This window comes from Felis catus, chromosome A1, assembly GCF_018350175.1.
Source record: "Felis catus isolate Fca126 chromosome A1, F.catus_Fca126_mat1.0, whole genome shotgun sequence".
In the NCBI taxonomy this organism is placed as follows: domain Eukaryota; kingdom Metazoa; phylum Chordata; class Mammalia; order Carnivora; family Felidae; genus Felis; species Felis catus.
Window position 1 is genome coordinate 29,803,852 of NC_058368.1, and position 24,137 is coordinate 29,827,988.

General features: G+C 43.5%; 1 long non-coding RNA gene across 1 annotated transcript in view; it reads left to right on the top strand.

Moving 5' to 3' along the window:
* Nucleotides 1-24,137, top strand: part of LOC109498231 — a 70,011-nt gene that overhangs the window by 14,362 nt on the left and 31,512 nt on the right. The window contains exon 5 of the long non-coding RNA XR_006595224.1: nucleotides 6,423-6,495. This is a non-coding gene — a long non-coding RNA (uncharacterized LOC109498231). The remainder of the gene's footprint in view (nucleotides 1-6,422; nucleotides 6,496-24,137) is intronic.

Here is a 24,137-nt window from a genome sequence, read left to right on the forward strand (position 1 = left end):
TTTTATATCTCTTTCTGTTTCATTTTTGGTAGTGTATGTGTTTCTAGGAATTTGTCCATTTCTTCCAGATTGCCCATTTTATTGGCGTATAATTGCTCATAATATTCTCTTACTATTGTTTGTATTTTTTGCTGTGTTGGTTGTGATTCTCCTCTTTCATTCTCGATTTTATTTATACGGGTCCTTTCCTTTTTCTTTTTGATCAAACTGGCTAGGGGTTTATCAATTTTGTTAAATCTTTCAAAGAACCAGCTTCTGGTTTTTTGGTTTCGATAGAATTGATTTCTGTTGTAATCTTTATTATTTCCTGTCTTCTGCTGGTTTGGGGCTTTATTTGCTGTTTCTTTTCCAGCTCTTTAAGGTGTAAGGTTAGGTTGTGTATCTGAGACCTTTGTTTCTTCTTTAAGAAGGCCTGGATTGCAATATACTTCTGTCTTATGACCACCTTTAGTGTGTCCCAGAAGTTTTGGGCTGTGGTGTTATCATTTTCATTGGTTTCCATGTAATTTTTAATTTCCTTTTTAGCTTCTTGATTGGCCCATTCATTCTTTAATAGGATGGTCTTTAGTCTCCAGGTATTTGTTATCTTCCCAGATTTTTTCTTGTGGTTGATTTCAAGTTTCATAGCATTGTGGTCTGAAAATATGCACAGTATGATCTTGGTCTTCTTGTCCTTGTTGAGGGCTGATTTGTCTCCCAGTATGTGATCAATTCTGGAGAATGTTCCATGTGCACTGGAGAAGAATGTGTATTCTGCTGCTTTAGGATGAAATGTTCTGAATATATCTGTGAAGTCCGTCTGGTCCAGTGTGTCATTCAAAGCCATTGTATCCTTGTTGATTTTCTGTTTAGATAATCTGTCGATTGTTGTACGTGGGGTGTTGAAGTCCCCTACTATTTTAGTATTAGTATCAATGAGTTTCTTTATTTTTATGATTAACTGATTTTTATATTTGGGTGCTTTCACATTTGAAGCATAAATGTTTACAATTGTTAGGTCTTCTTGGTGGATAGACCCCATTATGATATAATGCCCTTCTTCATCTCTTGTTATAGTCTTTATTTTAAAGTCTAGATTGTCTGATATACATATGGCTACTCTGGCTTTCTTTTGTCTACCATTAGCATGATAGATGATTCTTCATCCCCTTACTTTCAATCTGAAGATGTCTTTAGGTCCGAAGTGGGTCTTTTATAAACAGCTTATAGATGGATCTTGTTTTCATATCCATTCAGTTACCCTATGTCTTTTGATTGGAGGATTTAGTCCACTGATGTTTAGAGTGAGTACTGAGAGATATAAATTCAGTGCCATTATGTTGCTTGTAGAGTTGGAGTTTCTGGTGGTCTCTGGTCCTTTCTAGTCTTTGTTTCTTTTGGTCTTCTTCTTCTTCTTCTTCTTTTCTCCCTTCAGAGAGTCCCCTTTAAAGTTTCTTGCAGGGCTGGTTTAGCAGTCACGAACTCCTTTACTTTCTTTGTCTGGGAAACTTTTAATCTCTCCTTCTATTTTGAATGACAGCCTTGCTGGATAAAGAATTCTTGGCTGCATATTTTTCAGATTCAGCACATTGAATATATTCTGCCACTCCTTTCTGGCCTGCCAAATTTCTGTGGATAGGTCTGCTGCAAACCTGATCTGTCTTCCCTTATAGGTTAAGTCCTTTTTTTTTTTCTCTTGCTGCTTTCATGATTCGTTCCTTGCCTGAGTATTTTGTGAATTTGACTATGATATGCCTTGTTGATGGTCAGTTTTTGTTGAATCTAATGGGAGTCCTCTGTGCTTCCTGTATTTTGATGTCTGTGTCTTTCCCCAGTTTGGGAATGTTTTCTGCTATGATTTGCTCACAAATCATAGGGGTTACTTCTACCCCTTTTTCTCTCTCTTCATCTTCTGGGACCCTTATGATTCTGATGCTGTTCCTTTTTAATGAGTCACTGATTTCCCTAATTCTTAAACCGTGCTCTTTTGCTTTGTCTGCTCTTTTTTACTGCTTCATTATTCTCCAGTAGTTTGTCCTCTATATCGCTGATTGGCTGCTCTGCCTCATCCATCCTTGCCACCATGGCATCCATTGGAGATTGCAGCTCAGTTATAATATTTTTTATTTCATCCTGACCAGGTTTTACTTCTTTTATCTCCTCAGAGAGGAATTCTAATCTGTTTTCAGCTGCAGCTAGTATTCTTATTATTGTGATTCAAAATTCTGATTCAGACATCTTGCTTGTATCTGTGTTAAGTCCCTGCCTGTCGTTTCTTCCTGCTCTTTCTTTTGGGGTGAATTCCTTTGTTTCATCATTTTGAAGGAAGAAAAGGAATTAATAAGGTAAAAAAAATTAAAATTAAAAAATTAAAAACAACAGCAACAAGAAAAAAAATCAAATAAATGATGCTATATCCTAGGTGTGTTTTGGTTTGGTTATTGAAAGGAGCTTGATAGATTAGAGAAAAAAGGGGGAAAAAAAGGAAAACATTTGAGAATTTGAAAAAATGAATACAATGAAATAGAATAAAATGAAATGATGGAAGTAAAATAGAATTTGAAAAATTTACAAAAAAGCCAAAAATGTAGTTGGAAAAAATTAAAGAAAAATTAAAAAAATTGAAAGTGAAAATAAATTTTTTACCTTTCTGTATTCAAGAAAAAGAAAAGAAATGAAAAAGAAAAAGAAAATGAATAAATTGACCAGCAAACATAATGAAATACAATTGAAATTACATCTGTTTCCCATAGAAGTCAAACTATGAAGCACTTTATTGTCTGAAAACTCAGCAGGCAGAGAGATTTGTGGTGTTCCTGAAGAGCAAGGTTGGCCCAGTTTGGCAGGTCTTAGTGAAACAGTTCAATTCTCCACTAGATGGTGCTGCTTAGCTTACTGGGGTGGATTGTTGTGGTGCTTGTAGGTGTGTATGTGCATGTGGGGAAGGGGTGAAAATGGCATCACCCAGCTACCCAGTCTCTAGTATTGGAACTTTGTTCTCCCCAGCCAGCAATCGCGCACCCGTCTTTGTCTCCAGCTTCTGTCCACTCCCTGCTTTTACACTGTCCATGACCAAGCCTTCAGGTTGCCAGGCAGCACCTCCCTCCTGAGTTTTATCTCAGATGTGGCTGTGTTTCTCAATCTCTCACTTCTGAGGGGCTGCAGGTTTTACCCACTCAGAATCTCTGGGGGAGAGTCTAACCGAGCAATGGCTGGGTGCTGGCTGCACCCAAGAAAGTTCATGAGACTGTGGTGCTCCTGATGCCCAGAGATTGATAGTAGGTGCCAGCCCACCCCAGAAAAAGTTCATGCAATTGTGTAGCAACAGGGTTTCAGGGATTATAGAAAATCACAACACACATCTGGTGCCAGACTTCACCCTTATTGTCCTTGTTCCAGCACTAGCAAATGTGGTTGTTCTCCATGGTCTGTTGGGACCTTGCCTTGGGGTAGCTGCACAGCCTCTACCAAATGTCCTCCCAGCAGGGGAACCACCACTCCCCTTGTGGCCTGAGGACTCTGGGCACTCTGAGAACTTTGCTCTCTGCTCCTTGGGATTCACCCTTCCCACCAGAGCACTGCCAGGTTTTGAGCTATGGAGTTTCAGACTCTGTGCTCCCCCTGTTTATAGAGTCTTAATGGAATTTAAACCCTCTCCTTTCTCCTTTCTCTCTTTTTTTGCTCAGTACCTTGTACACTCTTTCATTTCTCTCCAACTGCTTTCACTCAGGGTGAGATGCTTTCCCATACTCTCCCCCCATCTCCATCCTCTCTCTGCACACAAAAACAGCTCCCTGCCTTCCGCAGCTCTTCTCTCCCCCAGTTTACTCTCCATGCCATGTACCTGCTGAGTTCTGTGGTTCAGGTTGTGTATATTGTTGTGTTAATCCTCAAATCAGTTTTCTAGGTGTGCAGGATGGTTTAGCGTTGATCTGGCTGTATTTCATGGGTGAGAGATGCAAAAAAACTTCCATGCTATTCCACCATCTTGGCCCCCCTTCCCCTCTTTTCTTTTTTTTAAGTTTATTTATTTATTTTGAGGGAGAGAGTGAGAGAGCACACACGTGCAAGTAGGGGAGGAACAGAGAGAGAGAGACAGAGACAGACACAGAGACAGAGACAGAGAGAGGGAGAATTCCAAGCAGGCTCTATGCTGTCAGTGAAGAGCCCAACTTGGGGCTCGATCTCATGAACTGTGAGATCCTGACCTGGGCCAAAATCAAGAGTTAGATGGTCAACTGACTGAGCCACCGAGGCACCCCTGTTCCCTCTTCCTTGAGAGCCCCCAGACTGATTCCAGTTCCCTAAAACAGAGCTTGTTGCCTTGCATTCACCTTGCTTATTCCCAGGCTGGTCAAGGCAGCTTCAGCACTTGGCCTTCATGGAATCTTTCTTCTTCCTCAGGGCCTTTATAGCATCACTCCTTTCCTGTCTTCAGCTCTCCTGATGCCAAACCCAGCTCAGATGTGATTCTAGTTCATTCATAGATAAGCTCATATTACATGTCATTTATCAAAATCACATTCATATATTAAATTCTGTCTCCAGGAGAAAGGGGCATGGTCCTAGTACACATCTTAGGAAGTTTGTTACTTATCATACATCCTTTTAATATGTCTCTGATGACTCTGCTTATGTTCTGTCCTGCTCTGTAGCTTTTTTTCCAAGACTTGGAGCGTATCCCTTTACTGAGAATATTAGCAGTGGTATTTCTAGTAATAGTTATGGGTGTTGAGCCCCGGATTCTTGCCTCATGTTGTGTCAGGCAGTTTACATACTTAATTTAATTTTCTCAACAGCTCTGTAAAGTAGGTATTATTATTTTTAAGGAAACTGAGGCTCAGAGGAATTAGTGTCTGCAATTGCTCCTGGCTGGTTAATGGCAAGGAAAAATTTAAATCCATTTCTAGGGGTGCCTGGGTGGCTCAGTTGGTTAAGCATCTGACTTTGGTTCAGGTCATGATCTTGTGGTTTGTGAGTTCGAGCCCCACGTCAGGCTCTGTGCTGACAGCTCAGAGCCTGGAATCTGCTTGGGATCCTCTGTGTCCCTCTCTCTCTCCCTCTCTTTCTGCCTGTCCCCCTCTCACATGTGTGCTCTCTCTCAAAAATAAATAAACATTAAACAAAATTAAAAAATAATCAAAAAAAGAAAAAAAATCCAATTCTAACAGTGCAAACCCCCAAGCACTTTCTGTTATATGGAGCCATACCCCAATTTTTCCACCATCTTGCTCTCCAGGGGACCATCTAATTTTTGGGTTATTCTGTCCTACCTCTAAGGCCCCTCTACTTTTCTACTTCCAGCGTTGACCCCTCTTTTGAGCTCCACTCTGTGTCTTTTAGTTGGGCATTTTTTTTTTTTTTTTGGATACTCAGCTATAATTTCCTAGAAAGCTGGTAGGAAACAAAATTCATCTTATCACTTCTCAGACTGGTTCTTTTTTTCTCTCTGTATCAATCATGTTGTCCTTCAGCCCCCACAGAGGAATCATGTTCATATTTTCACTCTCCCTCATTATCTCTAACCATTTTTTTAAGGGTTGTATTATGCTCCCAAATGTCTCTTGTAGGTACTTCTGACTTCTCAGGCTATGACTCCAACCCTAAGTCAGGTCTCTTCCACTCAGGCCTGGATAGTTAGACTAACTTCTGAGGTGAGCTGGCAGCTAGAACACACAGCACCTTTGTGTGCATTAGATAAAGGCTCCCTTTTCTCTGGATATGCAGTCCTATCCCAGGTCACATGACTTGGCAAACAGAGCACAGGATGGGATTCAGTTCTCAGTGGCTACCTCAGTCAGGAGAACTTACACAGTGAACAGCCTGCACAACTGTGCATGGTCACCCCAGAAGAGAGCCTTCTCCTTGCTGCTCATGTTTCTCCCCCTTCAAAACATTCTCATCTAGGATGATTTCAAAATATTCAGCAACCAGTAAGGCATGGAGACTGACCAATCAGAAGGGACAGTAGCCTTAATCTATGAGCAAGAGCTACAGGCTTCCTGCTAAGGAAGGATTGAATCTTTAATTGTTTGATTGTGGGAAGTTGGGGAGATCACCGGGGAGTAGCTAAGGTGTCACTTAGGACCTCAGAGCAGTGGATTTTTATCAATGAGGGTAGCAGTATTTTAGTATTTTTATAACTGGCACAGCTTTCCTAGTGGGTATGGGCTGGGTAGTAACTCAACTTGTCCCACTCAGGAACCCTCCACAGGTCAAGATCCAATTCCATTCATGGATGGTGCCTGGATATTTAACACTTAGTAATAATCAATTTCTATAGACAACAAGGACCTTAACATAAATGTTTGTTTTAGAATAGGTTTAAATTTAGGTGTGGTTATTATCAGAGCCAAGTTCAGGCTTTTTGTAGAGCTGCCTCTGGGGGTTCTCAAGATACCTACCTCTCTCCTAAATATTTCACCTCCTTCTCCTTCTCACAGCCCCCAACAGGAGGAAACCCAGCCTGGGGTCAAGGCCTAGAGGATCCACAGAGACTTGCAAATGGGCTACAAGGTAGGGGAGATACACAGCTGTTAAACCTGGTAATATTAGCACAGATGTCAAACTTGGTGACATCTATCTATCTATCTATCTTTCATCATGTGTCTATCTTATTCTTGTTCTTACTACTTCCCATTCTAACAGGTAGTCAGATTCTTGGTATTTTCTGGACTATGAGGTTTTTTCCTGGGAAGAAAATAGAAGCTGCTTGAAGAGCCAGAGAGGAAGCTGAGAAGGGGTATGCTTCTGGGAGTCTGAATGAGGGTGTGGTTGGAGCCTTCCCTCTGTTAGGAAAGTAGTAGGTGGCTGTGCCCTGGTGAGGGTGCCCGGCCTTGTAGAGAGTAGCATGTCTAGGTAGCATGCCTCTCTGGGTCTCTCAGCTTCATCTGAAGGGACCATATGGTGTCCCAGTACACCCACTGTGACTCATCAATGGGCATTGCTACAGAAACCCCTGGGACCTTTGCTCAAATCTGGGGAGAGGGGCCCTCATGCTGACTACAATGAGTTTCTGACCAGCTCAGCAGCATAGTGTTTTAGAGTCGAATTTAATGCAGAATTTAATGAAGACGAATTAATAAAAATAATTTTTCACACCTCTATATTTGTCAGTAATGTTTTATGCCCACCTTTAGCCTTTTTTCAGTCCTCTCTCTTAGATCTCTGACTCTCTGCCACTCCATCTCTGTCTGTCAACTTATCTCCTTTTCTATCATTCTTCCCACCTGGCTGCTGTGATAGTGTGGGTGGAGGCTGCCTGCCTCAGATGGGAGCCTCTAGCAGTGGCTCAGAGCAGGGGAGGCAAGGAGCCCTTGCAAGGGGCCAGCTCGGCCAGAGTCAGTAGGGGCCCACATCAGTCTGTGCACCTGGGAGGGGGCCAAGGAAACCAGTCAGCCTGTCTCTGTCCAGGCCCTGAGTCTGAGAGACAAAAAGGGTCCCTGGATGGCAAGCCAACTCTTCAAGTGCCTTTTCCTCTTCTTCCTTAGTAATGTGACCCGAAAACATTAGCTGGGCACATGGCCATCTAGAATCAAGACTGTATCCTTCAGCCTTCCCGGTAGCTGGATATGGCTATGAGACTAAATTCTGTGATAGGTTATCAGCAGATATGTCCTGTGTGATTTTTGGGAAATGGCTTGGATTGCTGTGACCTTATTTGTCTTTTCCTTGTTTGGTCTAGAATAGAAGTTGGCAAACTTCTTCTGTAAAGGACCAGATAGTGAGTATTTTCAGCTCTGAGGGGCATATGATCTCTGTCACAACTACCCAGTTCTACCGCTGAACTTTGAAAGCAGCTATAGACTGTATGCAAACAAATGGGTATGGCTGTGTACCAACAAGACCTGTTTACCAAAATGGGTGGAGGATCGGATTTGGCTTATGGGTGGAGCCTGTCCCTGGTCTAGGAGGTGTACACGGTGGCTGGAATGACCCACGGGGCAGAAGGCATGTACTGAGGATGGCAGAAAAATAAGCCAGGGGGAGCCTGAGTCCCCAGTTTTCACAGAGCTACCCTGTGAGCCTGCTGGATTTCATTTACGGGAGAGAAATAAAGTTCTGTCTTGCTTAAGCTACTGTCGGTTGCAAATGAGCCTAATCCTGACTAATACACCATTCATGTGTGGTTAAGCCCAACTGAGGAATATGAAAGCAAAGCTCCAGCCAGGAACAAGGCATGCATTTTCCAGCAGTGTGTCCTTTACTCTGTATACCTCCAGAATTTTCCACCCATCTCGACGAACTGAGGACCCAAATAAAACTCTGGATGGATCTTTGTGTGCCTCACAAGGGGCATGAAGAGAGAGCTGACCAAACTGACCCGTGGTGGGTGTAACCAGCAGGCCCTGGGGTTGTCCGAATACAACATGCCAACGGACAGGCGGCCTCTGCCAGCTGTACACACTGGACCCTAGCTCTGACACGTGCTAGGGAGGTTTACAAGGTGCAAACGCAAGCACACTGAATTTTAGCGCTGCAATTTTAAATGCGTTCTTTTTTATTTTTTTATTTATTTTTATTTGTGGCCGTCAGTCGGAAGCTGTCCCTGGATCAGTAGTATTGGAAAAGCCTCTGGTGCCCTTTACTAATCCTTTCTGATGACTTAGTTTCTGGTGCCCTAGGGACTGACTCCGCCGAATCCTTCGAGCAAATCCAAAAGCCCAGTTTGTAGGAGCTGGGAGTCTTATGCACACTGCAAGAATGACAGGGTAATGGAAACCCAAAGGGCAATGGAAAACCCTTGCAACTTGGCTCTGACTCCAGGAATGTGCCCTTCCCCACAGCTGCTGGAATATTGTTGCTGACCTCTTGCCAGGAGACTCGTCCACTCTTCTGCTGCAAGCAATGCTGCGGTTGCCTGTGGATGCAGACTAGCGCTTTATGGGGTGTCCCCATAAATGGGGGATGTGGGGTTGTTGTTTCTGTAGAGGAGAAAGCAGAGTGGTGATGTGCCCACGCTTTGTTTTCAACCACTTAGAGGTTGTGCCTGCGTGTGTGTGTGTGTGTGTATGTGTGGTGTTCAGTGAGGCAGTTATGGGCAAATTGTTGCCTGTGTTTTATGAAAGAGGGGAGGAATCAGCTACTTTGAAACAAAAGAGGTTTTGAGTAGGCCTACAGAAGATCTCAGCCTTCAGAGTGTTCAGCCGCCACACTGGGAAAGCTTAAGTGAGGGCGCCAGATCCCTGATCAGAGATGGTGAGGCGTGGGAGGAGCAGTGCAGACTTCAGAATGCTATAGAGTCAGGTTCAGTCCTGGCCTAGCCTGTCACTTTCTGGTTGGCTTTGGGAATGTTGCTCAGCCTCTCTGTGCCTCAGTTCCTTAGCTCACAGGATGGCTCTGTGATAACCAGGATACAGATTCCTTCTAGTTTATTTCTCTGCCGTTCTCAGTAGATACTTTCACCTCATGGTCCAAAATGGCTGCTCTCACTCCAGCCACCTCACATGCATTCTATACCAGGGATGGGCAAACTAATACCCACAAGCCAGATCCAAACCATCTTTTAGGTTGGCAGATAGTAGTACCCCTGACATGCCAGGGATGCTGTAAGGAATGGATGTGATAGTGTTCATAAACAGGTAGCACAGTGTCTTACCCACAGTAAATGCTCAGAAAATATGAAATGAGCAATGAGACCCCACTGGCTCTGTGCAGTTCAGACACTCAGCCTAAGTAAGGCAGCTTCAGCAACGCCTGGTGTCTGTGCAGGTTGGATTGCACTGAGGACCACAAACTTCCACGTGAAGGCCTTTCTGCCTTCCTTCCTTCTATGTCTTCATCTCCTGGATCGCAGGTCAAAACTTCCTCTGGAAGCCTTGGCTCATTGAAGCCCTGACCACGTGCTCACAGGACCCCGTGGACCTCACTTTGCCACACTGGTCCCAGCAACTGCTGTTCATGGTTTGTGGGATCATTTGGTTGCTGCCTGTCTCCCCCACTGGACCGTGAGTTCCTAGAGGGTAGGAGCTACGTCTGTCTTTCTCCATCATATCCCCAGCAGCCAGCTGAGTATCTGGCATGTTAGTAGGTGCTCAATAAATCTTTGTGGGATGAATAAATGAACGAAGGGTGTGTTGTTCAGGCTGCATATATATTAGTGCTTTCTGTTCTCTCGGGTCAATTTACATACCTATTTCCCTAGCACGACCGGTTTTGTCCTTTACCCCTGGTTTCATATGCCCATCAGAAGGGTTTGTACCTCAGTGAGCTCAAAAACATCTGCTGGTGAAGTCAGGAGGCTGAGCAGAGGCTTCCAGAGGGTGGAGGGTCAAAAGGCTGTGGAGCTGTCAGCTCGAGAATTTTGCTTTACGTGGGCCTCTGCATAACTATCTGCTTTCAAAGGCTTGGGGCTAATCAGAATTTCAAAGGATACTTTTAAATGTAATAGAATTCTACCTGAAAGAGCGATGAGTGAGGTTGGAGCTGTTTATTCCTCTAGTTGCTATTCTAGGCTTGTATCAAAGATAGCCGGGGCCTTGCTATTTTATTTTCATTCCTGCACAAAATGGAAAAATCTAATGTGATAGCAGGTCTGTGGTGATGGCAAGATCACAAAGAAACACTCCATCCCGTTCCTTGCCTCAGTTATTCTAAGGAGAACAGAGGAGCACAGAAAGTGAACAGAACAGTGCCATTTTCAGCCGACTAGTCCTAGGAGGTAAAAGTCAAATGTCCTCTTTCCTTCTCCAGACCAGCCTTGGCGGCTCTTCTTATATTAGAATTTTGTGGAGCAAGTGTTGAAAATCCACTTGTAAATTAAAATGACTAGTATTAACACTTCTCATTGTTTTTTAAAAATAACTGTTGCTTTTGACCACAGTAGTCTTCGGGAAAATTGTGTAGAAGAAAAAAATAAAACAACCCGAACAACCGCTTCTCAAGATTGTGGCGGGGGGCAGGCGGGGAAGCTGGGAGAGGACGCAGTGCATATGGCATTTAAAAAGATCTGCACCTGCCTTTCTCCGACCAGCTGGCAGACTATTCAAAGAAAAGTACTGTTCTTTCTGGAAATGCTCAGGACTGAGAGCATCTGCAAAAGGGTTGATAGAAGCTTCCTGGGATCGATTGCATGAAGCCTGTGCCAACCATCATTTTAGAAACGTGAACAGAGAGAGAACAGGTACTGTGCTTTGAAGAGTAGTTTTGAGATTTTGACACCCTGTAAGTTCTGCATATGCCCAAGAAATGGCAGGGGCAGCACACATCTGCTTTGCAGGCAGAATTATTTCCATGCTAAGGTGCTTTATAACTAGGTTCCAGGTGTTACTTTGAGAGGTGGGAGAACAAGAGTATTCATCAGCGCATCTGAACAGCAGAAACATCAGCTGGGAGGTGGTCTGTGCAGTTCCTTAAGTGCCCCCCCAGCGCCCTCCCCTCCCCCCCCCGCCCGCCTTCCCCAGCACCGTCCCCCATCATTCAGAGGCCCAGCATTCACAAAATTAATTCATTGCATTAGGCTTCCTGGTGACCTGCCTCTCACCCCTTGGCTGCCCTAGAGCCTGTATCCTTGATTCTGGTTCTTGGAGTCTAACCTCTCAGAGACAGTTACTGAAATTTAATGGAAAGCGTGTGAAAAGAAATGATGTATTTGGTCCACTTCGATGGCTATCTTAAAAAGCTGTGCCTGGGCATTATTCCTGAGAAACCGCATTTAGTTTCTCACAGAGCACACAAACCTGAAGGGAACAAATAGCTAATTCTGCTACTTAAAACTGTCCAGGGCTCTTGCTGTGCCTTTTGTTGAGTGCAATTGCATTATCTAATGAATAATCGATGTTCAGCTGACACCTGAGGGTCCAGATACTAATCCTCAACTGAATTTACTGATTTGTTCTCTGTTTCTAATCTTTACCATTGAGCTTATTCTCCTGACACTGAACCCCTCTTTCGGCTCCAACCTTTACCCCCGTTGCAGTGGACATCCAGAGGACCCATGGGCTCTGGGAATGCAGATGGTAGCGTTCAGGAGGGATGGATACAAAATAGGGGACCCACCTTTGACTGTAATCCCTTATTACCTCTAGCTCCTTCATTTATATTTATTTATTTATTTATTTATTTACTCACTCATTCACTCAACAAATACTTCTTTGCCTGGTCTCTGCAGGTGCTGGGCCTGAGTCATGATTTTGGTTATGTCCCTGCCTGCAGGGGTTTGCAGTAGTTGTAGGTCCCAGGATGTGGCAGGAACTCATCTCAACTTTGGGCTTCCTCTCTCTTGGTTTCTGATATTGGAATGGATCACGGGCACCTGGGTGGCTCAGGTCATGATCTTATGGTTCATGAGTTCAAATCCCACATCAGGAGAGCTTGATCCCCACTTCAGGGGAACATGAGCCCTGCTTTGGTAAAAAAAAAAAAAAAAGAAAAAGAAAAACAAAACACAAAAAAACAACCAAGAGCCCAGCTTTGGGTGAGCCCTGCTTCTCCCTCTCTGTCTCCCTCTCCTTCTGCCCCTACTACGATACCCTCTCTCTGTCTCTCTGTCTCTCTGTCTCTCTGCCCCTTGCTCACTTGTGCTCTCTCCCTCTCTCTCTCTCAAAAATAAAAAGGGGAGGGGGTGGTGGATCACGTCTCTGATTTCTCAGAGACTGTAGATCCAGAGGCAAGGCCTGGCTCTCCTGGGGATGGAAAGTCTCTCCATGTGTTTAGTGCTATTGCACCGTCTGGGAGTGGTCGAACCTAGTGGGTTGATTCTGCACTACGGAAGAGAATGTCTTTCATCTTCTCGCCTCATAGAAGACCGGTGTGGTGTGTCAGAGCACCTGGAGGGAGAGGACCATATTTTATTCATCTTTCCTTTCTCAGCTTCTGGCAAAAAGCCGAGCATGTAGTAGGAGCTTTCAGAATGAATAGAGTGAATGGCTATGTCTGCTCAAAGTGTATATCTTACCGCAGGGTCAGTGGGGTCATATTCCCAGGTAAAGGGAAGCTTTATAGTTCCAGTGCATCATTCAACTTCTGAAATGGAGACTGGAAAGAGCAAGGCCTCAGCTCCCCAGGAATGTAGCCCAACTGGATGCGACTGGACATGCACCTAGCAGAGCTTATGTTTTCCGTTCTGCAGAGAGTCACGGATGAGGCACAGATACTCGCTGCAGTTGAGAGTTGGCAGGAAGTGACTGCGCCGGGAGACTGATCAAAGGTTTGGGGACCAAAAATGGTCACTGGTGTGGAGCCCTTTCTACATATCTGTTTCTGGAACCAAGATTTCACTTGTTCAACAAATAGCATGTGTGGTTTGGGTCTGGATATTGAGGATATGATTGTGAGCAAAACAGACAAAAATCCCTGCCTTCGTGGAACATTTCATAGAGCATTCAAGTGAGGGTGTATGTGTGATCAACGAACAAAAGAAATACTTAGAGAGCGTATTAGAAAGTGACGGGGGGCTGGAGAGGCAGAAAGCAGGGAAGGGGATGAGAATACTGAGGTGGGGGGGCGGCGGGTAATTTTAAATTGGGAGAGCAGAGAAGTCTAATGGAAAAGGTGACATTTGAGGAAGAGATCTGGTGGGGGAGTGAGCCAGGTGGATTTCTGGGGGAAGGGTATTACAGACAGAGGGAACAGGAGTTGTAAAACTGTTGGTGGGTGGTGCCTGCTGTGTTCAAGCAGCAAGGACAGCAGAGTGGCTGGAGGTAAAGGGAGACAGATTGGGTCAGGCCTTTTAGGGAAGGGGAGGAACAGAGCATCAGCCATGCTTCTCCCCTTACTCTACACTTGTTAAATTCCTTCAGCTTCTTCGAGGGCCTATGCAGGTCAGTTACCAGGGAATCTGAGTCAAAATGTATCAGAAAAAAAAAAAAAAAAAAAAGGCCGTCACTGGCCTAAGATGGGGATGGAATGCTGAGACTTCTGGGCTGTGAGTTTGGGTGTGTGGCTCAGGGAGTGGGGAGGAGCATGGCACCCTTAAGTTCAGTCCCTTGGGGAGTTTGATGAAGGCACCGTTTGCAAAGATGAGGGCAGAGTGTAGGGAGAGCAAGGAGGGCTGGTGCTACGTCCACGGGGTTGGCAACACCAGGAACCAATGCAACTCTAAGGCCTGAGAGAGCAGGGGAGGGAGCAGTTACTGGCACCAGTGAGGATGGCTGTCCGGAGAGGTCCATCTGGTGGAGCCATGAACTTTGGCTGAGGTCAGTTCACGGTGACCCACACAAGAGAGCAGAAGTCATAAATGCCTCCACTCCTTCTCTTCTCTCCTGAAGTGCTCCCCGTGGGCTGACTTCAGCCGGCAACTGCAGAGCGAGGGGGCTTGTTGAAGTGGTCCATGGGGGTCAGGCTCCTGGGTTACGGAGCTGGGTGGAGCAGGATGGAGAGTGGATCTGCAGGGGTGAATGGAAGACGTCTGGCACGGATGCTGTGGGATAGAGAGAAGAAGGGCATGTGGGACTGAGTAGAGAGGAAAAGTGACACTGAGAAACCACCTAAGCAAGGTGGCCTGTTCCAGGTTGCCACTCAGAAGCCAAGCAGCCTGAGGTCGTCCCACTGAAACCCAGAGGGGACCACCCATTGTCACCTGTCAGTCTGACACCCAGCACGTGCTCCTTTCAGAGCCCCGTTCATCTGCATGGCGAGACTGTCCAGTGCCCCACTGGTCCATCATCAATGCACAACAACATCAAGGGCACTGGCCTGCAGACAGAAAGTGGGGGACTCGGGCCTCTTTTTAAAAACTAAATTAAATTCTGAACAATAAGATTGTCTATTTTGAGGCGTACGATATGATGATGTGATATACATACACACAGTGATGTGATTACTACAGTGAAGCTAATTAACATGTCATCTCCTCATATAGTTAGCATTTGTGTTTGTGTGGTGGGAGCACCTGAAATCTGCTCTCTAAGCAAATTTCCAGGAGCAATACTGTATTATTAATGATGGTCATCATGCTGGATACTAGCTGTCTGGGAATACTGAGGGGCGTGCTGGTACGAAGGGAGAGCCTCATCCCCGGCCAAGGTGGGACCAGACCGAGCCTGTTTAGCAGGACAGTGGTCGGCAGGATGTTTCAATTAACACGATATCACTGGGAACTTTCCTGGGCAGGACAGTGGAGCTTCAGAGCTGCAGTTCTGGAGGGTTTAGAGTTTCCTACAAACCGTCAGTGGCGTTAGGAACTGGGCAGTGTCTCAATTTCTGTGGATTTGTTCTCTTCGCTTACAGAAATGACTTTGAAATTGATGCTATGGATGACTGGGAAGGCTTGAAATTTCATTACTCCAGATAGAGCCCCAAATCCTTAATATGGCCTGCTGGTCTTGTGGAACCCAGCCCCTGCCTGCTTCACCGCATTCAACGTGTGGCACTTTCCCCTTGTTCCCTGCGCCCTGGCCACCTAGAGCCTTATTTCAGGGCCTCCAAGGGCCACGTTCCTTTCCACTTGTTGGCCTGCCCTTCCGATCCCCTCTACCTCCTCCTATAGCCACTCTGCTCCTTAGTTTCGACTCAACTCAAAATCACTTCTTCACAGAAGCCCTCCCTGACATTCCAGCAGGGCTGTGTCACAGCTTACATTCTCTCAGACCGTCTGGCCCATCTCACACTTCTCACAACTGTAATGAAATCTTTAACTGAATGATTAGTTGTTTCATTTGACTATAAGGTCTGATTTGCTGCTGCCCGGTGAGTGCTTGTGCATAGAAGACACTCCGTAAATATTTGAGGGAATTATTGACCAAAAGCTAAAAATGAGTTAGGAGTAGGTGTACACGTGCTGCACAGAAAAGAAATCAGAGAAACATAGACTAGAAAGGATACTTGCCAGTCCTCTCCCCGGCCCAGCCTTTCTTGGTGTGGGGAACGAGGAACCGTTGGAAGCAGGGATATAGGAGGCAGAGGAAGACTGGGAGGAGATCCAGGCAGAGTCAATTCCCCAGACACCTGTAGACAATGAAGAAAAGCTGTTGTCAGATGTCTTAACACTGGTCTCATGCTCTCTAGCAAAAGAAAATCCAGCCAGGCGATATTAACAGGGGAAAGCTTTAAAATGTGAGAATAGCAACCTTCTTGCTCTGCTGACTGATTTGCAAAGGTCTGGGCTTGAGGCCTGAAGTGGTAACAGGTTCAGGCCACCAGAAATTATTTTAACTGGTGTCCTGACATCTGGGGAGTTCAAGAGCGAGCAAAGTGAAGTGGGCTATTTATAAATTAGTAATAAATAAATAAATAAATAAATAAATAAATAAAATGTTGGAAGCTTTCTAGCCTATCAGAGCAACAAACACAAGGTGTACCGTTATTAGAATTCACCAGCCCCAAATTACAAATCTGTGAGGAACAGGGAATAAAATGGCAGGATTAAAACTGAAATCTTGATTTTTTTATGTTTATTTATTTTTGAGATTGAGAGAGACAGAACATGAGTGGGGGAGCGGCAGAGAGAGAGAAGGAGACACAGAATCTGAAGCAGGCTCCAGGTTCTGAGCTATCAGCACAGAGCCTGATGTGGGGCTTGAACTCTCAGACTGTGAGATCGTGACCTGAGCCGAAGGCAGCAGCTTAACTGACTGAGACACCCAGGTGCCCCTAAAACTGAAATCTTTTTTCACGATCGCAGATTTATATTTGTGGGGGGAGGTGGTCTCTACAGAAGAGGTCACATCTTAAACTTGGGTCTGATAGGCTCTGAGAAATGCCTGGCCCTGAAGGAGAATAGAGTTAAGGTTTATAGAGAGCCAAGAGAAATGATTTTGGGGACCCAGGAGGATGGTAAGGAAGAGACTAGTGAAATAGGTGAAGAACAGAGTGAGAAAGGCAGTGGGAATAGATGTGTGGGGCTGATGGGGGAAGAGGAAGCAAGCAGATGAAGGAGTAGATCTGACTGATGGGTACAGGGCCATTGCAATTCCTTCCTTCCTTCCTTCTTCCTTCCTATTCTCCTTCCCTTATATTCCTACTATTAATTCTTTTTATTTTTTAGTTAAAAAATTTTTTTAAAGACAAAAATTCTTTGTATTTATTAAAACATTTTTGTAATGTTTATTTTTGAGAGAGAGAGGGACAGAGTGTGAGGAGGGGAGGGGCAGAGAGAGAGGGAGATATAGAATCAGAAGCAGGCTCCAGGCTCTGAGCTGTCACACAGAGCCCGATGCAGGGCTCGAACTCACAGGCTACAAGATCATGACCTGAGCCACAGTCAGCTGCCCAACTGACTGAGCCACCCAGGCGCCCCTAGGGACAGATATTCTTTTTTTTCATATGTTAATGAATATTTTATTTATTACTGACCATTATATTTTGGGCCAAATTCTTTTGATGGTAGATATTTTTTTAATTTTATTTTTTTAAATTTACATCCAAATTAGTTAGCATATAGTGCAACAATGATTTCAGGAGTAGATTTCTTAATTCCCCTTACCCATTTAGCCCATCCCCCCTCCCACCACCCCTCCAGTAACCCTCTGTTTGTTCTCTACATTTAAGAGTCTCCCATGTTCTGTCCCCCTCCCTGTCCCTATATTATCTTTGCTTCTCTTCCTTTATGTTCATCTGTTTTGTATCTTAATGTCATCATATGAGTGAAGTCATAAGGTATTTGTCTTTCTCTGACTAATTTCGTTTAGCATAATACCCTCTAGTTCCATCCACCTAACTGCAAATGGCAAGATTTCATTCTTTTTGATTGCCAAGTAATTCTCCATTGTATATATATACCACATCTTCTTTATCCATTCATCCATTGATGGACATTTGGGCTCTTTCCATATTTTGGCTATTGTTAATAGTGCTGCTGTAAATATTGGGGTGCATACGTCCCTTTGAAACAGCACACCTGTATACCTTGGATAAATACCTAGTAGCGAAATTGCTGGGTCGTAGGGTAGTTCCATTTTTAATTTCTTGAGGAACCTCCATACTGTTCTCCAGAGTGGCTGCACCAGTTTGCATTCCCACCAGCAGTGCAAAAGAGATCCTCTTTCTCCACATCCTCGCCAACATCTGTTGTTGCCTGGTTGTTAATGTTAGCCATTCTGACAGGTGTAAGGTGGTATCTCATTGTGGTTTTGATTTGTATTTCTCTGATGATGAGTGATGTTAAGCATTTTTTCATGTGTTGGTTGGCCATCTGGATGTCTTCTTTGGAGAAGTGTCAATTCATGTCTTTTGTCTATTTCTTCACTGGATTATTTGTTTTTTGGGTGTTGAGTTTGATAAGTCCTTTATAGATTTTGGATACTAACCCTTTGTCTGATAAGTCATTTGCAAATATCTTCTCCCATTCTGTCAGTTACCTTTTAGTTTTGCTGATTGTTTCCTTCACTGTGCAGAAGCTTTTTATTTTGAGGAGGTCCCAATATTCATTTTTGCTTTTGTTTCCCTTGCCTCTGGAGATGTGTTGAGTAAGAAGTTGCTGCAGCCAAAGTCAAAGAGGTTTTTTCCTGCTTTCTCCTCGAGGATTTTGATGGCTTCCTGTCTTACATTGAGGTCTTTCATCCATTTTGAGTTTATTTTTGTGTATTGTGTAAGAAAGTGGTCTATGTTCATTCTTCTGCATGTCGCTGTCCAGTTTTCCCAGCACCACTTGCTGAAGAGATTGCCTTTATTCCATTGGATATTCTTTCCTGCTTTGTGAAAGATTAGTTGGCCATACGCTTGTGGGTCCATTTCTGGGTTCTCTATTCCATTGATCTGTCTGTTTTTGTGCCAGTACCATACTGTCTTGATGATTACAGCTTTGTAATAGAGCTTGAAGTCCGGAATTGTGACGCCTCCAGCTTTGGTTTTCTTTTTCAACATTTCTTTGGCTATTCAGGGTCTTTTCTGGTTCCATACACATTTTAGGATTGTTTGTTCTAGCTCTGTGAAAAATGCTGGGGTTGTTTTGATAGTGATTGCATTGAATATGTAGATTGCTTTGGGGAGTATTGACATCTGAACGATATTTGTTCTTCCTCTCCAGGAGCATGGAATCTTTTTCCATTTTTTGTGTCTTCTTCAGTTTCTTTCATAAGCTTTCTATAGTTTTCAGTGTATAGATTTTTCACCTCTTTGGTTAGATTTATTCCTAGGTATTTTATGGTTTTTGGTGCAATTGTAAATGGGATCGATTCCTTGATTTCTCTTTTTGTTGCTTCATTATTGGTGTGCAGCAATGCAACCGATTTCTGTGCATTGATTTTATATCCTGTGACTTTGCTGAATTCATGTATCAGTTCTAGCAGTTTTTTGGTGGAATCTTTTGAGTTTTCCATACAGAGTATCATGTCATTTTTCCAGGAGGAAAGACTGACCTCCTCCTGGCTGATTTGGATGCCTTTTATTTCTTTGTGTTGTCTGATTGCTGAGGCTAAGGCTTCCAATACTATGTTGAATAACAGTGGCAAGAGTGGGCATCCCTATCTTGTTCCTGACCTTAGGGGGAAAGCTCTCAGTGTTTCCCCATGGAGGATGATATTAGCAGTGGGTCTTTCATATATGTCTCTTATGATCTTGAGGTATGATCCTTCTATCCCTACTTTCTTGAGGGTTTTTATCAAGAAAGGATGCTGTATTTTGTCAAATGCTTTCTCTGCATCTATTGAGAGGTTCGTGTGCTTCTTGTCCTATCTTTTACTGATGTGATGAATCACACTGATTGTTTTGTGGATATTGAACCAGCCCTGCATCCCAGGTATAAATCCTGCTTGGTCATGATGAATAATTTGTTTAATGTATTGTTGGATCCGGTTGGCTAATATCTTGTTGGGGATTTTTGCATCCATGTTCCTCAGGGAAATTGGTCTATAGTTCTCCTTTTTAGTAGGGTCTTTGTCTGGTTTTGGAATCAAGGTAATGGTGACTTCATAGAAAGAATTTGGAAGTTTTCCTTCCATTTCTATATTTTGGAACAGCTTCAAGAAAACAGATGTCAAGTCTTCCTTAAATGTTTGGTAGCATTCCCCAGGAAAGCCATCTGGCCCTGGACTCTTGTTTTGTAGGAGATTTTTGATTACTAATTCGATTTCTTTACTGGTTATGAGTCTGTCCAAATTTTCTATTTCTTCCTGTTTCAGTTTTGGTAGTGTATATGTTTCTAGGAATTTGTCCATTTCTTCCAGATTGCCCATTTTATTGGCGTATAATTGCTCATAATATGCTCTTACTATTTTTTGTCTTTTTGCTGTGTTGGTTGTGATCTCTCCTCTGTCATTCTTGATTTTATTCATTGGGGTCCTTTCCTTTTTCTTTTTGATCAAACTGGCTAGGGGTTTATCAATTTTGTTAAATCTTTCAAAGAACCAGCTTCTGGTTTCATTGATCTGTTCTACTGGTTTTTTGGTTTCGATAGAATTGATTTCTGTTGTAGTCTTTATTATTTCCTGTTTTCTGCTGGTTTTGGGCTTTATTTGCTGTTTCTTTTCCAGCTCTCTAAGGTGTAAGGTTAGGTTATATATCTGAGACCTTTGTTTCTTCTTTAAGAATGCCTGGATTGCAATATACTTCCCTTTTATGACTGCCTTTGCTGCATCCCAGAGGTTCTGGGCTGTGGTGTTATCATTTTCATTGGCTTCCATGTACTCCTCATGGGTCTTTTGTGAACGGCGTATAGGTGGATCTTGCTTTCTTATCCATTCTGTTACCCTATGTCTTTTGATAGAAGCATTTAGTCCAGTGACGTTCAGAATCAGTATTGAAAGGTATGAATTTATTGCCATTATGTTGCTTGTAGAGTTGGAGTTTCTGGTGGTGTTCTCTTGTCCTTTCTAGTCTTTGTTGCTTTTTTCCCCCCATCTTTTCTCCCCTCAGAGAGTCCCCCTTAAAATTTCTTGCAGGGCTGGTTTAGTGGTCATGAACTCCTTAATTTTTGTTTGTCTGGGAACGTTTTAATCTCTCGTATTTTGAATGACAGCCCTGTTGGATAAAGAATTCGTGACTGCATATTTTTCAGATTCAGCACATTGAATATATCCTGCCACTCCTTTCTGGCCTGCCAAGTATCTGTGGATAGGTCTGCTCTGAACCTGATCTGTCTTCCCTTGTATGTTAAGTATTTTTTTTCTCTTGCTGCTTTCATGATTTTCCTTGACTGAATATTTTGTGAATTTGACCATGAAATGCCTTGTTTATGGTCGGTTTTTGTTGAACCTAATGGGAGTCCTCTGGGATTCCATGATTTTGATGTCTGTGTCTTTCCCCAGGTTAGGAAAGTTTTCTGCTATGATTTGCTCACATAACCCTTCAAACCCTTTTTCTCTCTCTTCCTCTTCTGGGACGCCTATGATTCTGATGTTCGTTTTTAAGGAGTCACTGGTTTCTTTAATTCTTAAATCATGCTTTTTTTTTTTTTACCTTAGTCTCCCTTTTTTTTTCTACTTCATTATTCTCCATAAGTTTGTCTTCTATATCACTGATTTGCTGCTCTACCGTATCCATCCTTGCCTCCGTGGCATCCATTGAGATTGCAGCTCAGTTATAGCATTTTTTATTTCATCCTGACTAGCTTTTATTCATTTTATCTTTGCAGAAAGAGATTCTAATCTATTGTCAACCCCAGATAGTATTCTTATTATCATGATTCTAAATTTTGATTCAGACATCTTGCTTGTATCTGTGTTGATTAAGGCCCTGGCTGTCATTTCTTCCTGCTCTTTATTTTGGGGTGAATTCCATTGTTTCATCATTTTGAAGGAAGAAAAGAAATTAATAAGGTGAAAAAAATTAAAATTAAACAATTAAAAACAACACACGGAAAGAAATCAAATAAATGATGCTAGATCCTAGGTATGTTTTGGTCTCTTTGTTGAAAGTAGCTTGATAGATTAGAGAAAAGGGGAAAGATAAGAAAAGAGGATAAAAAAAGAAAAAAAAGGAAAATATTTGAAAATTTGAAAAAGTGAATACAATGAAATGGAATAAAATGAAATGATTGAAGTAAAATAGAATTTGGAAAATTTACAAAAAGTAAAAATATAGTAGAAAATAATTAAAGAAAAATATTTTTAATAAAAATTGAAAATAAAAATAATTTTTTCTCTTTCTGTATTCAAGAAAAAGAAAGGAAAATGGAAAAAAATTGAACAGATGGAACAGCAATCACACTATGATTGAAATTACATCTGTTTCCCATTGAAGTCAAACTATGAAGCACTTTATAGTCTGTAAACTAAGCAGGCAGAGAGACTTGTGGTGTTCCTGAAGAGTGAGGTTGGCCCAGTTGTGTGGGGCTTAGTGTAACGGCTCTGTTCTTCACTACATGGTGCTGCTTAGCTTACTGGGGTGGATTGTTGTGGCACTTGTAGGTGTTTATGTGCGGGAGGTGTGAAAATGGCATCACCCAGCTACCCAGTCTCTAGTATCAGAACTCTGTTCTCCCTGATCAGCAATTGTGCACCCTTCTTTTGTCTCCAGCTTCCGTCCACTCCCCGCTTTTACACTGCCCCTGACCAAGCTGTCAGCTTGCCAGACAATACCTTCCTCCTGAATTTTATCTCAGATGTGGCTGTGTTTCACAACCACTCACTTCTGAGGGACTGGAGCTTTGATCTGCTCAGACCTTCTGGGGGAGGGTCTCACTGAACAATAGCTGGGTGTCGGTTGCACCCAGGAAAGTTTTTGGGACAGTGCTGCCGCCAATGCCCAGGGACTGTGGCTGCGTCCAGCCTGCCCCAGGAAAAGTTCAAGTGATTGTGTTGCAGCAGCATTTCAGGGATTATGGAAAATCACAACACACATCTGGCGCCAGGCTTCACCCTTAATGTCCTGTTCCAGCACCAGTGAATGTGGTTGTCCTCTGGGGTTTGCTGGGACCTTGCCTGTGGGGTTCCTGCACAGCCTCTACCAAATGTCCTCCCACCAGGGGATCTGCTTCTGCTCGTGACCCAAGGACCCAAGGACCCCAAGGACCCCAAGGACCTCGCTCCCTGCTCTTGGGGATTCACCCTTCCCTTCAGAGCTCTGCCAGGTATGGAGTTTCAGAGTTTCAGACTCTGTGCTCCCCCTGTTTATAGAGTCATAATGGAATTTGAACCCTCTCCTTTCTCCTCTCTTCCTGTTTTGTTCAGTCCCTGCGGCTGTTTCCACTTTTCCACTTTCTCTCCAGCTGCTTTGGGGGGGGGGGGGGATGTGCTCTTCCTGTACTCTTCCCCCCATCTCTGTCCTCTCTCTGCAAGCAAAAACAGCTCCCTGACCTCTGCGGCTTCTCTCTCCCCAGTTCGCCTCTTTGCACTGTGTACCTGCTGACTTCTGTTGTTCAGGTTGTGCAGATTGTTGTGTTAATCCTCAAATCAGGTTTCTAGGTGTGCAGTATGGTTTAGTGTTGATTTGTCTGTATTTCATGGGTGAGAGATGCAAAAAAACTTCCATGCTGTTCCACCATCTTGGACCCTCCCTAAACGTTTATTTATTTGTTTTTGAGAGAAAGAGAGAGAGAGAGAGAGAGAGAGAGAGAGAGAGAGAGAGAGAACACATGCATGGTGGAGGGACAGAGGGAGAGAGGGAGACAGAGAATCCCAAGCAGGCTACACCACCAGTGCAGAGTTGGATGTAGGGCTTGAATTCACAGACTGTGAGGTAATGACCTGAGTGAAAACCGAAGAGTCAGACGCTTAACCAAGTGAGCCACCCACGCCCCCCTCCTTCACTAACTTTTAAGTCCAATACAGTATTACCTTAGGCCCCCAGGTGTACAGTGTGTCTCCAGAATCCATTCATCTTGTGTGACTGAAACTTTATGCCCTTTCATCCACACCTCCCCTATGCCTCCTCCCTCTAGGCCCTGGAAACCAACATTTTTGTCATTTCTATGTGTTTAATGAGCACATTCTTTTATTTTTGCTTCAAGTTTTGAGTGAGTATTTATTAATCATGATAACAGTCGGTATTCCTTTCAAGTTACACCAATCAGGTAAAGGGCTTAGCCTCTGAGAATTAAGATCCTCGGTGTCCCTTGTTACTGTGCTGCCTCCTGGGATGGCCCCACCTCTGCTCATTCTCTTCCCAGGCCTGTAGTAGAAAATGCTGTGATTTACACGTTGATACATTAATACAGAACAGATTAAATGAGGACAAACTATATCATATGCATAGTTTTAACACATTATAATAAAACATAATTAAAGGTATAAATAATATCTAGTAAAATTCACAATATGCAGTAGAATATTTTTTAAAATGTATATTCTTATTTATCTCAAGTAATATGGCAAAAAAGAGCTTCTGGTAAGTTGAAGATTGTG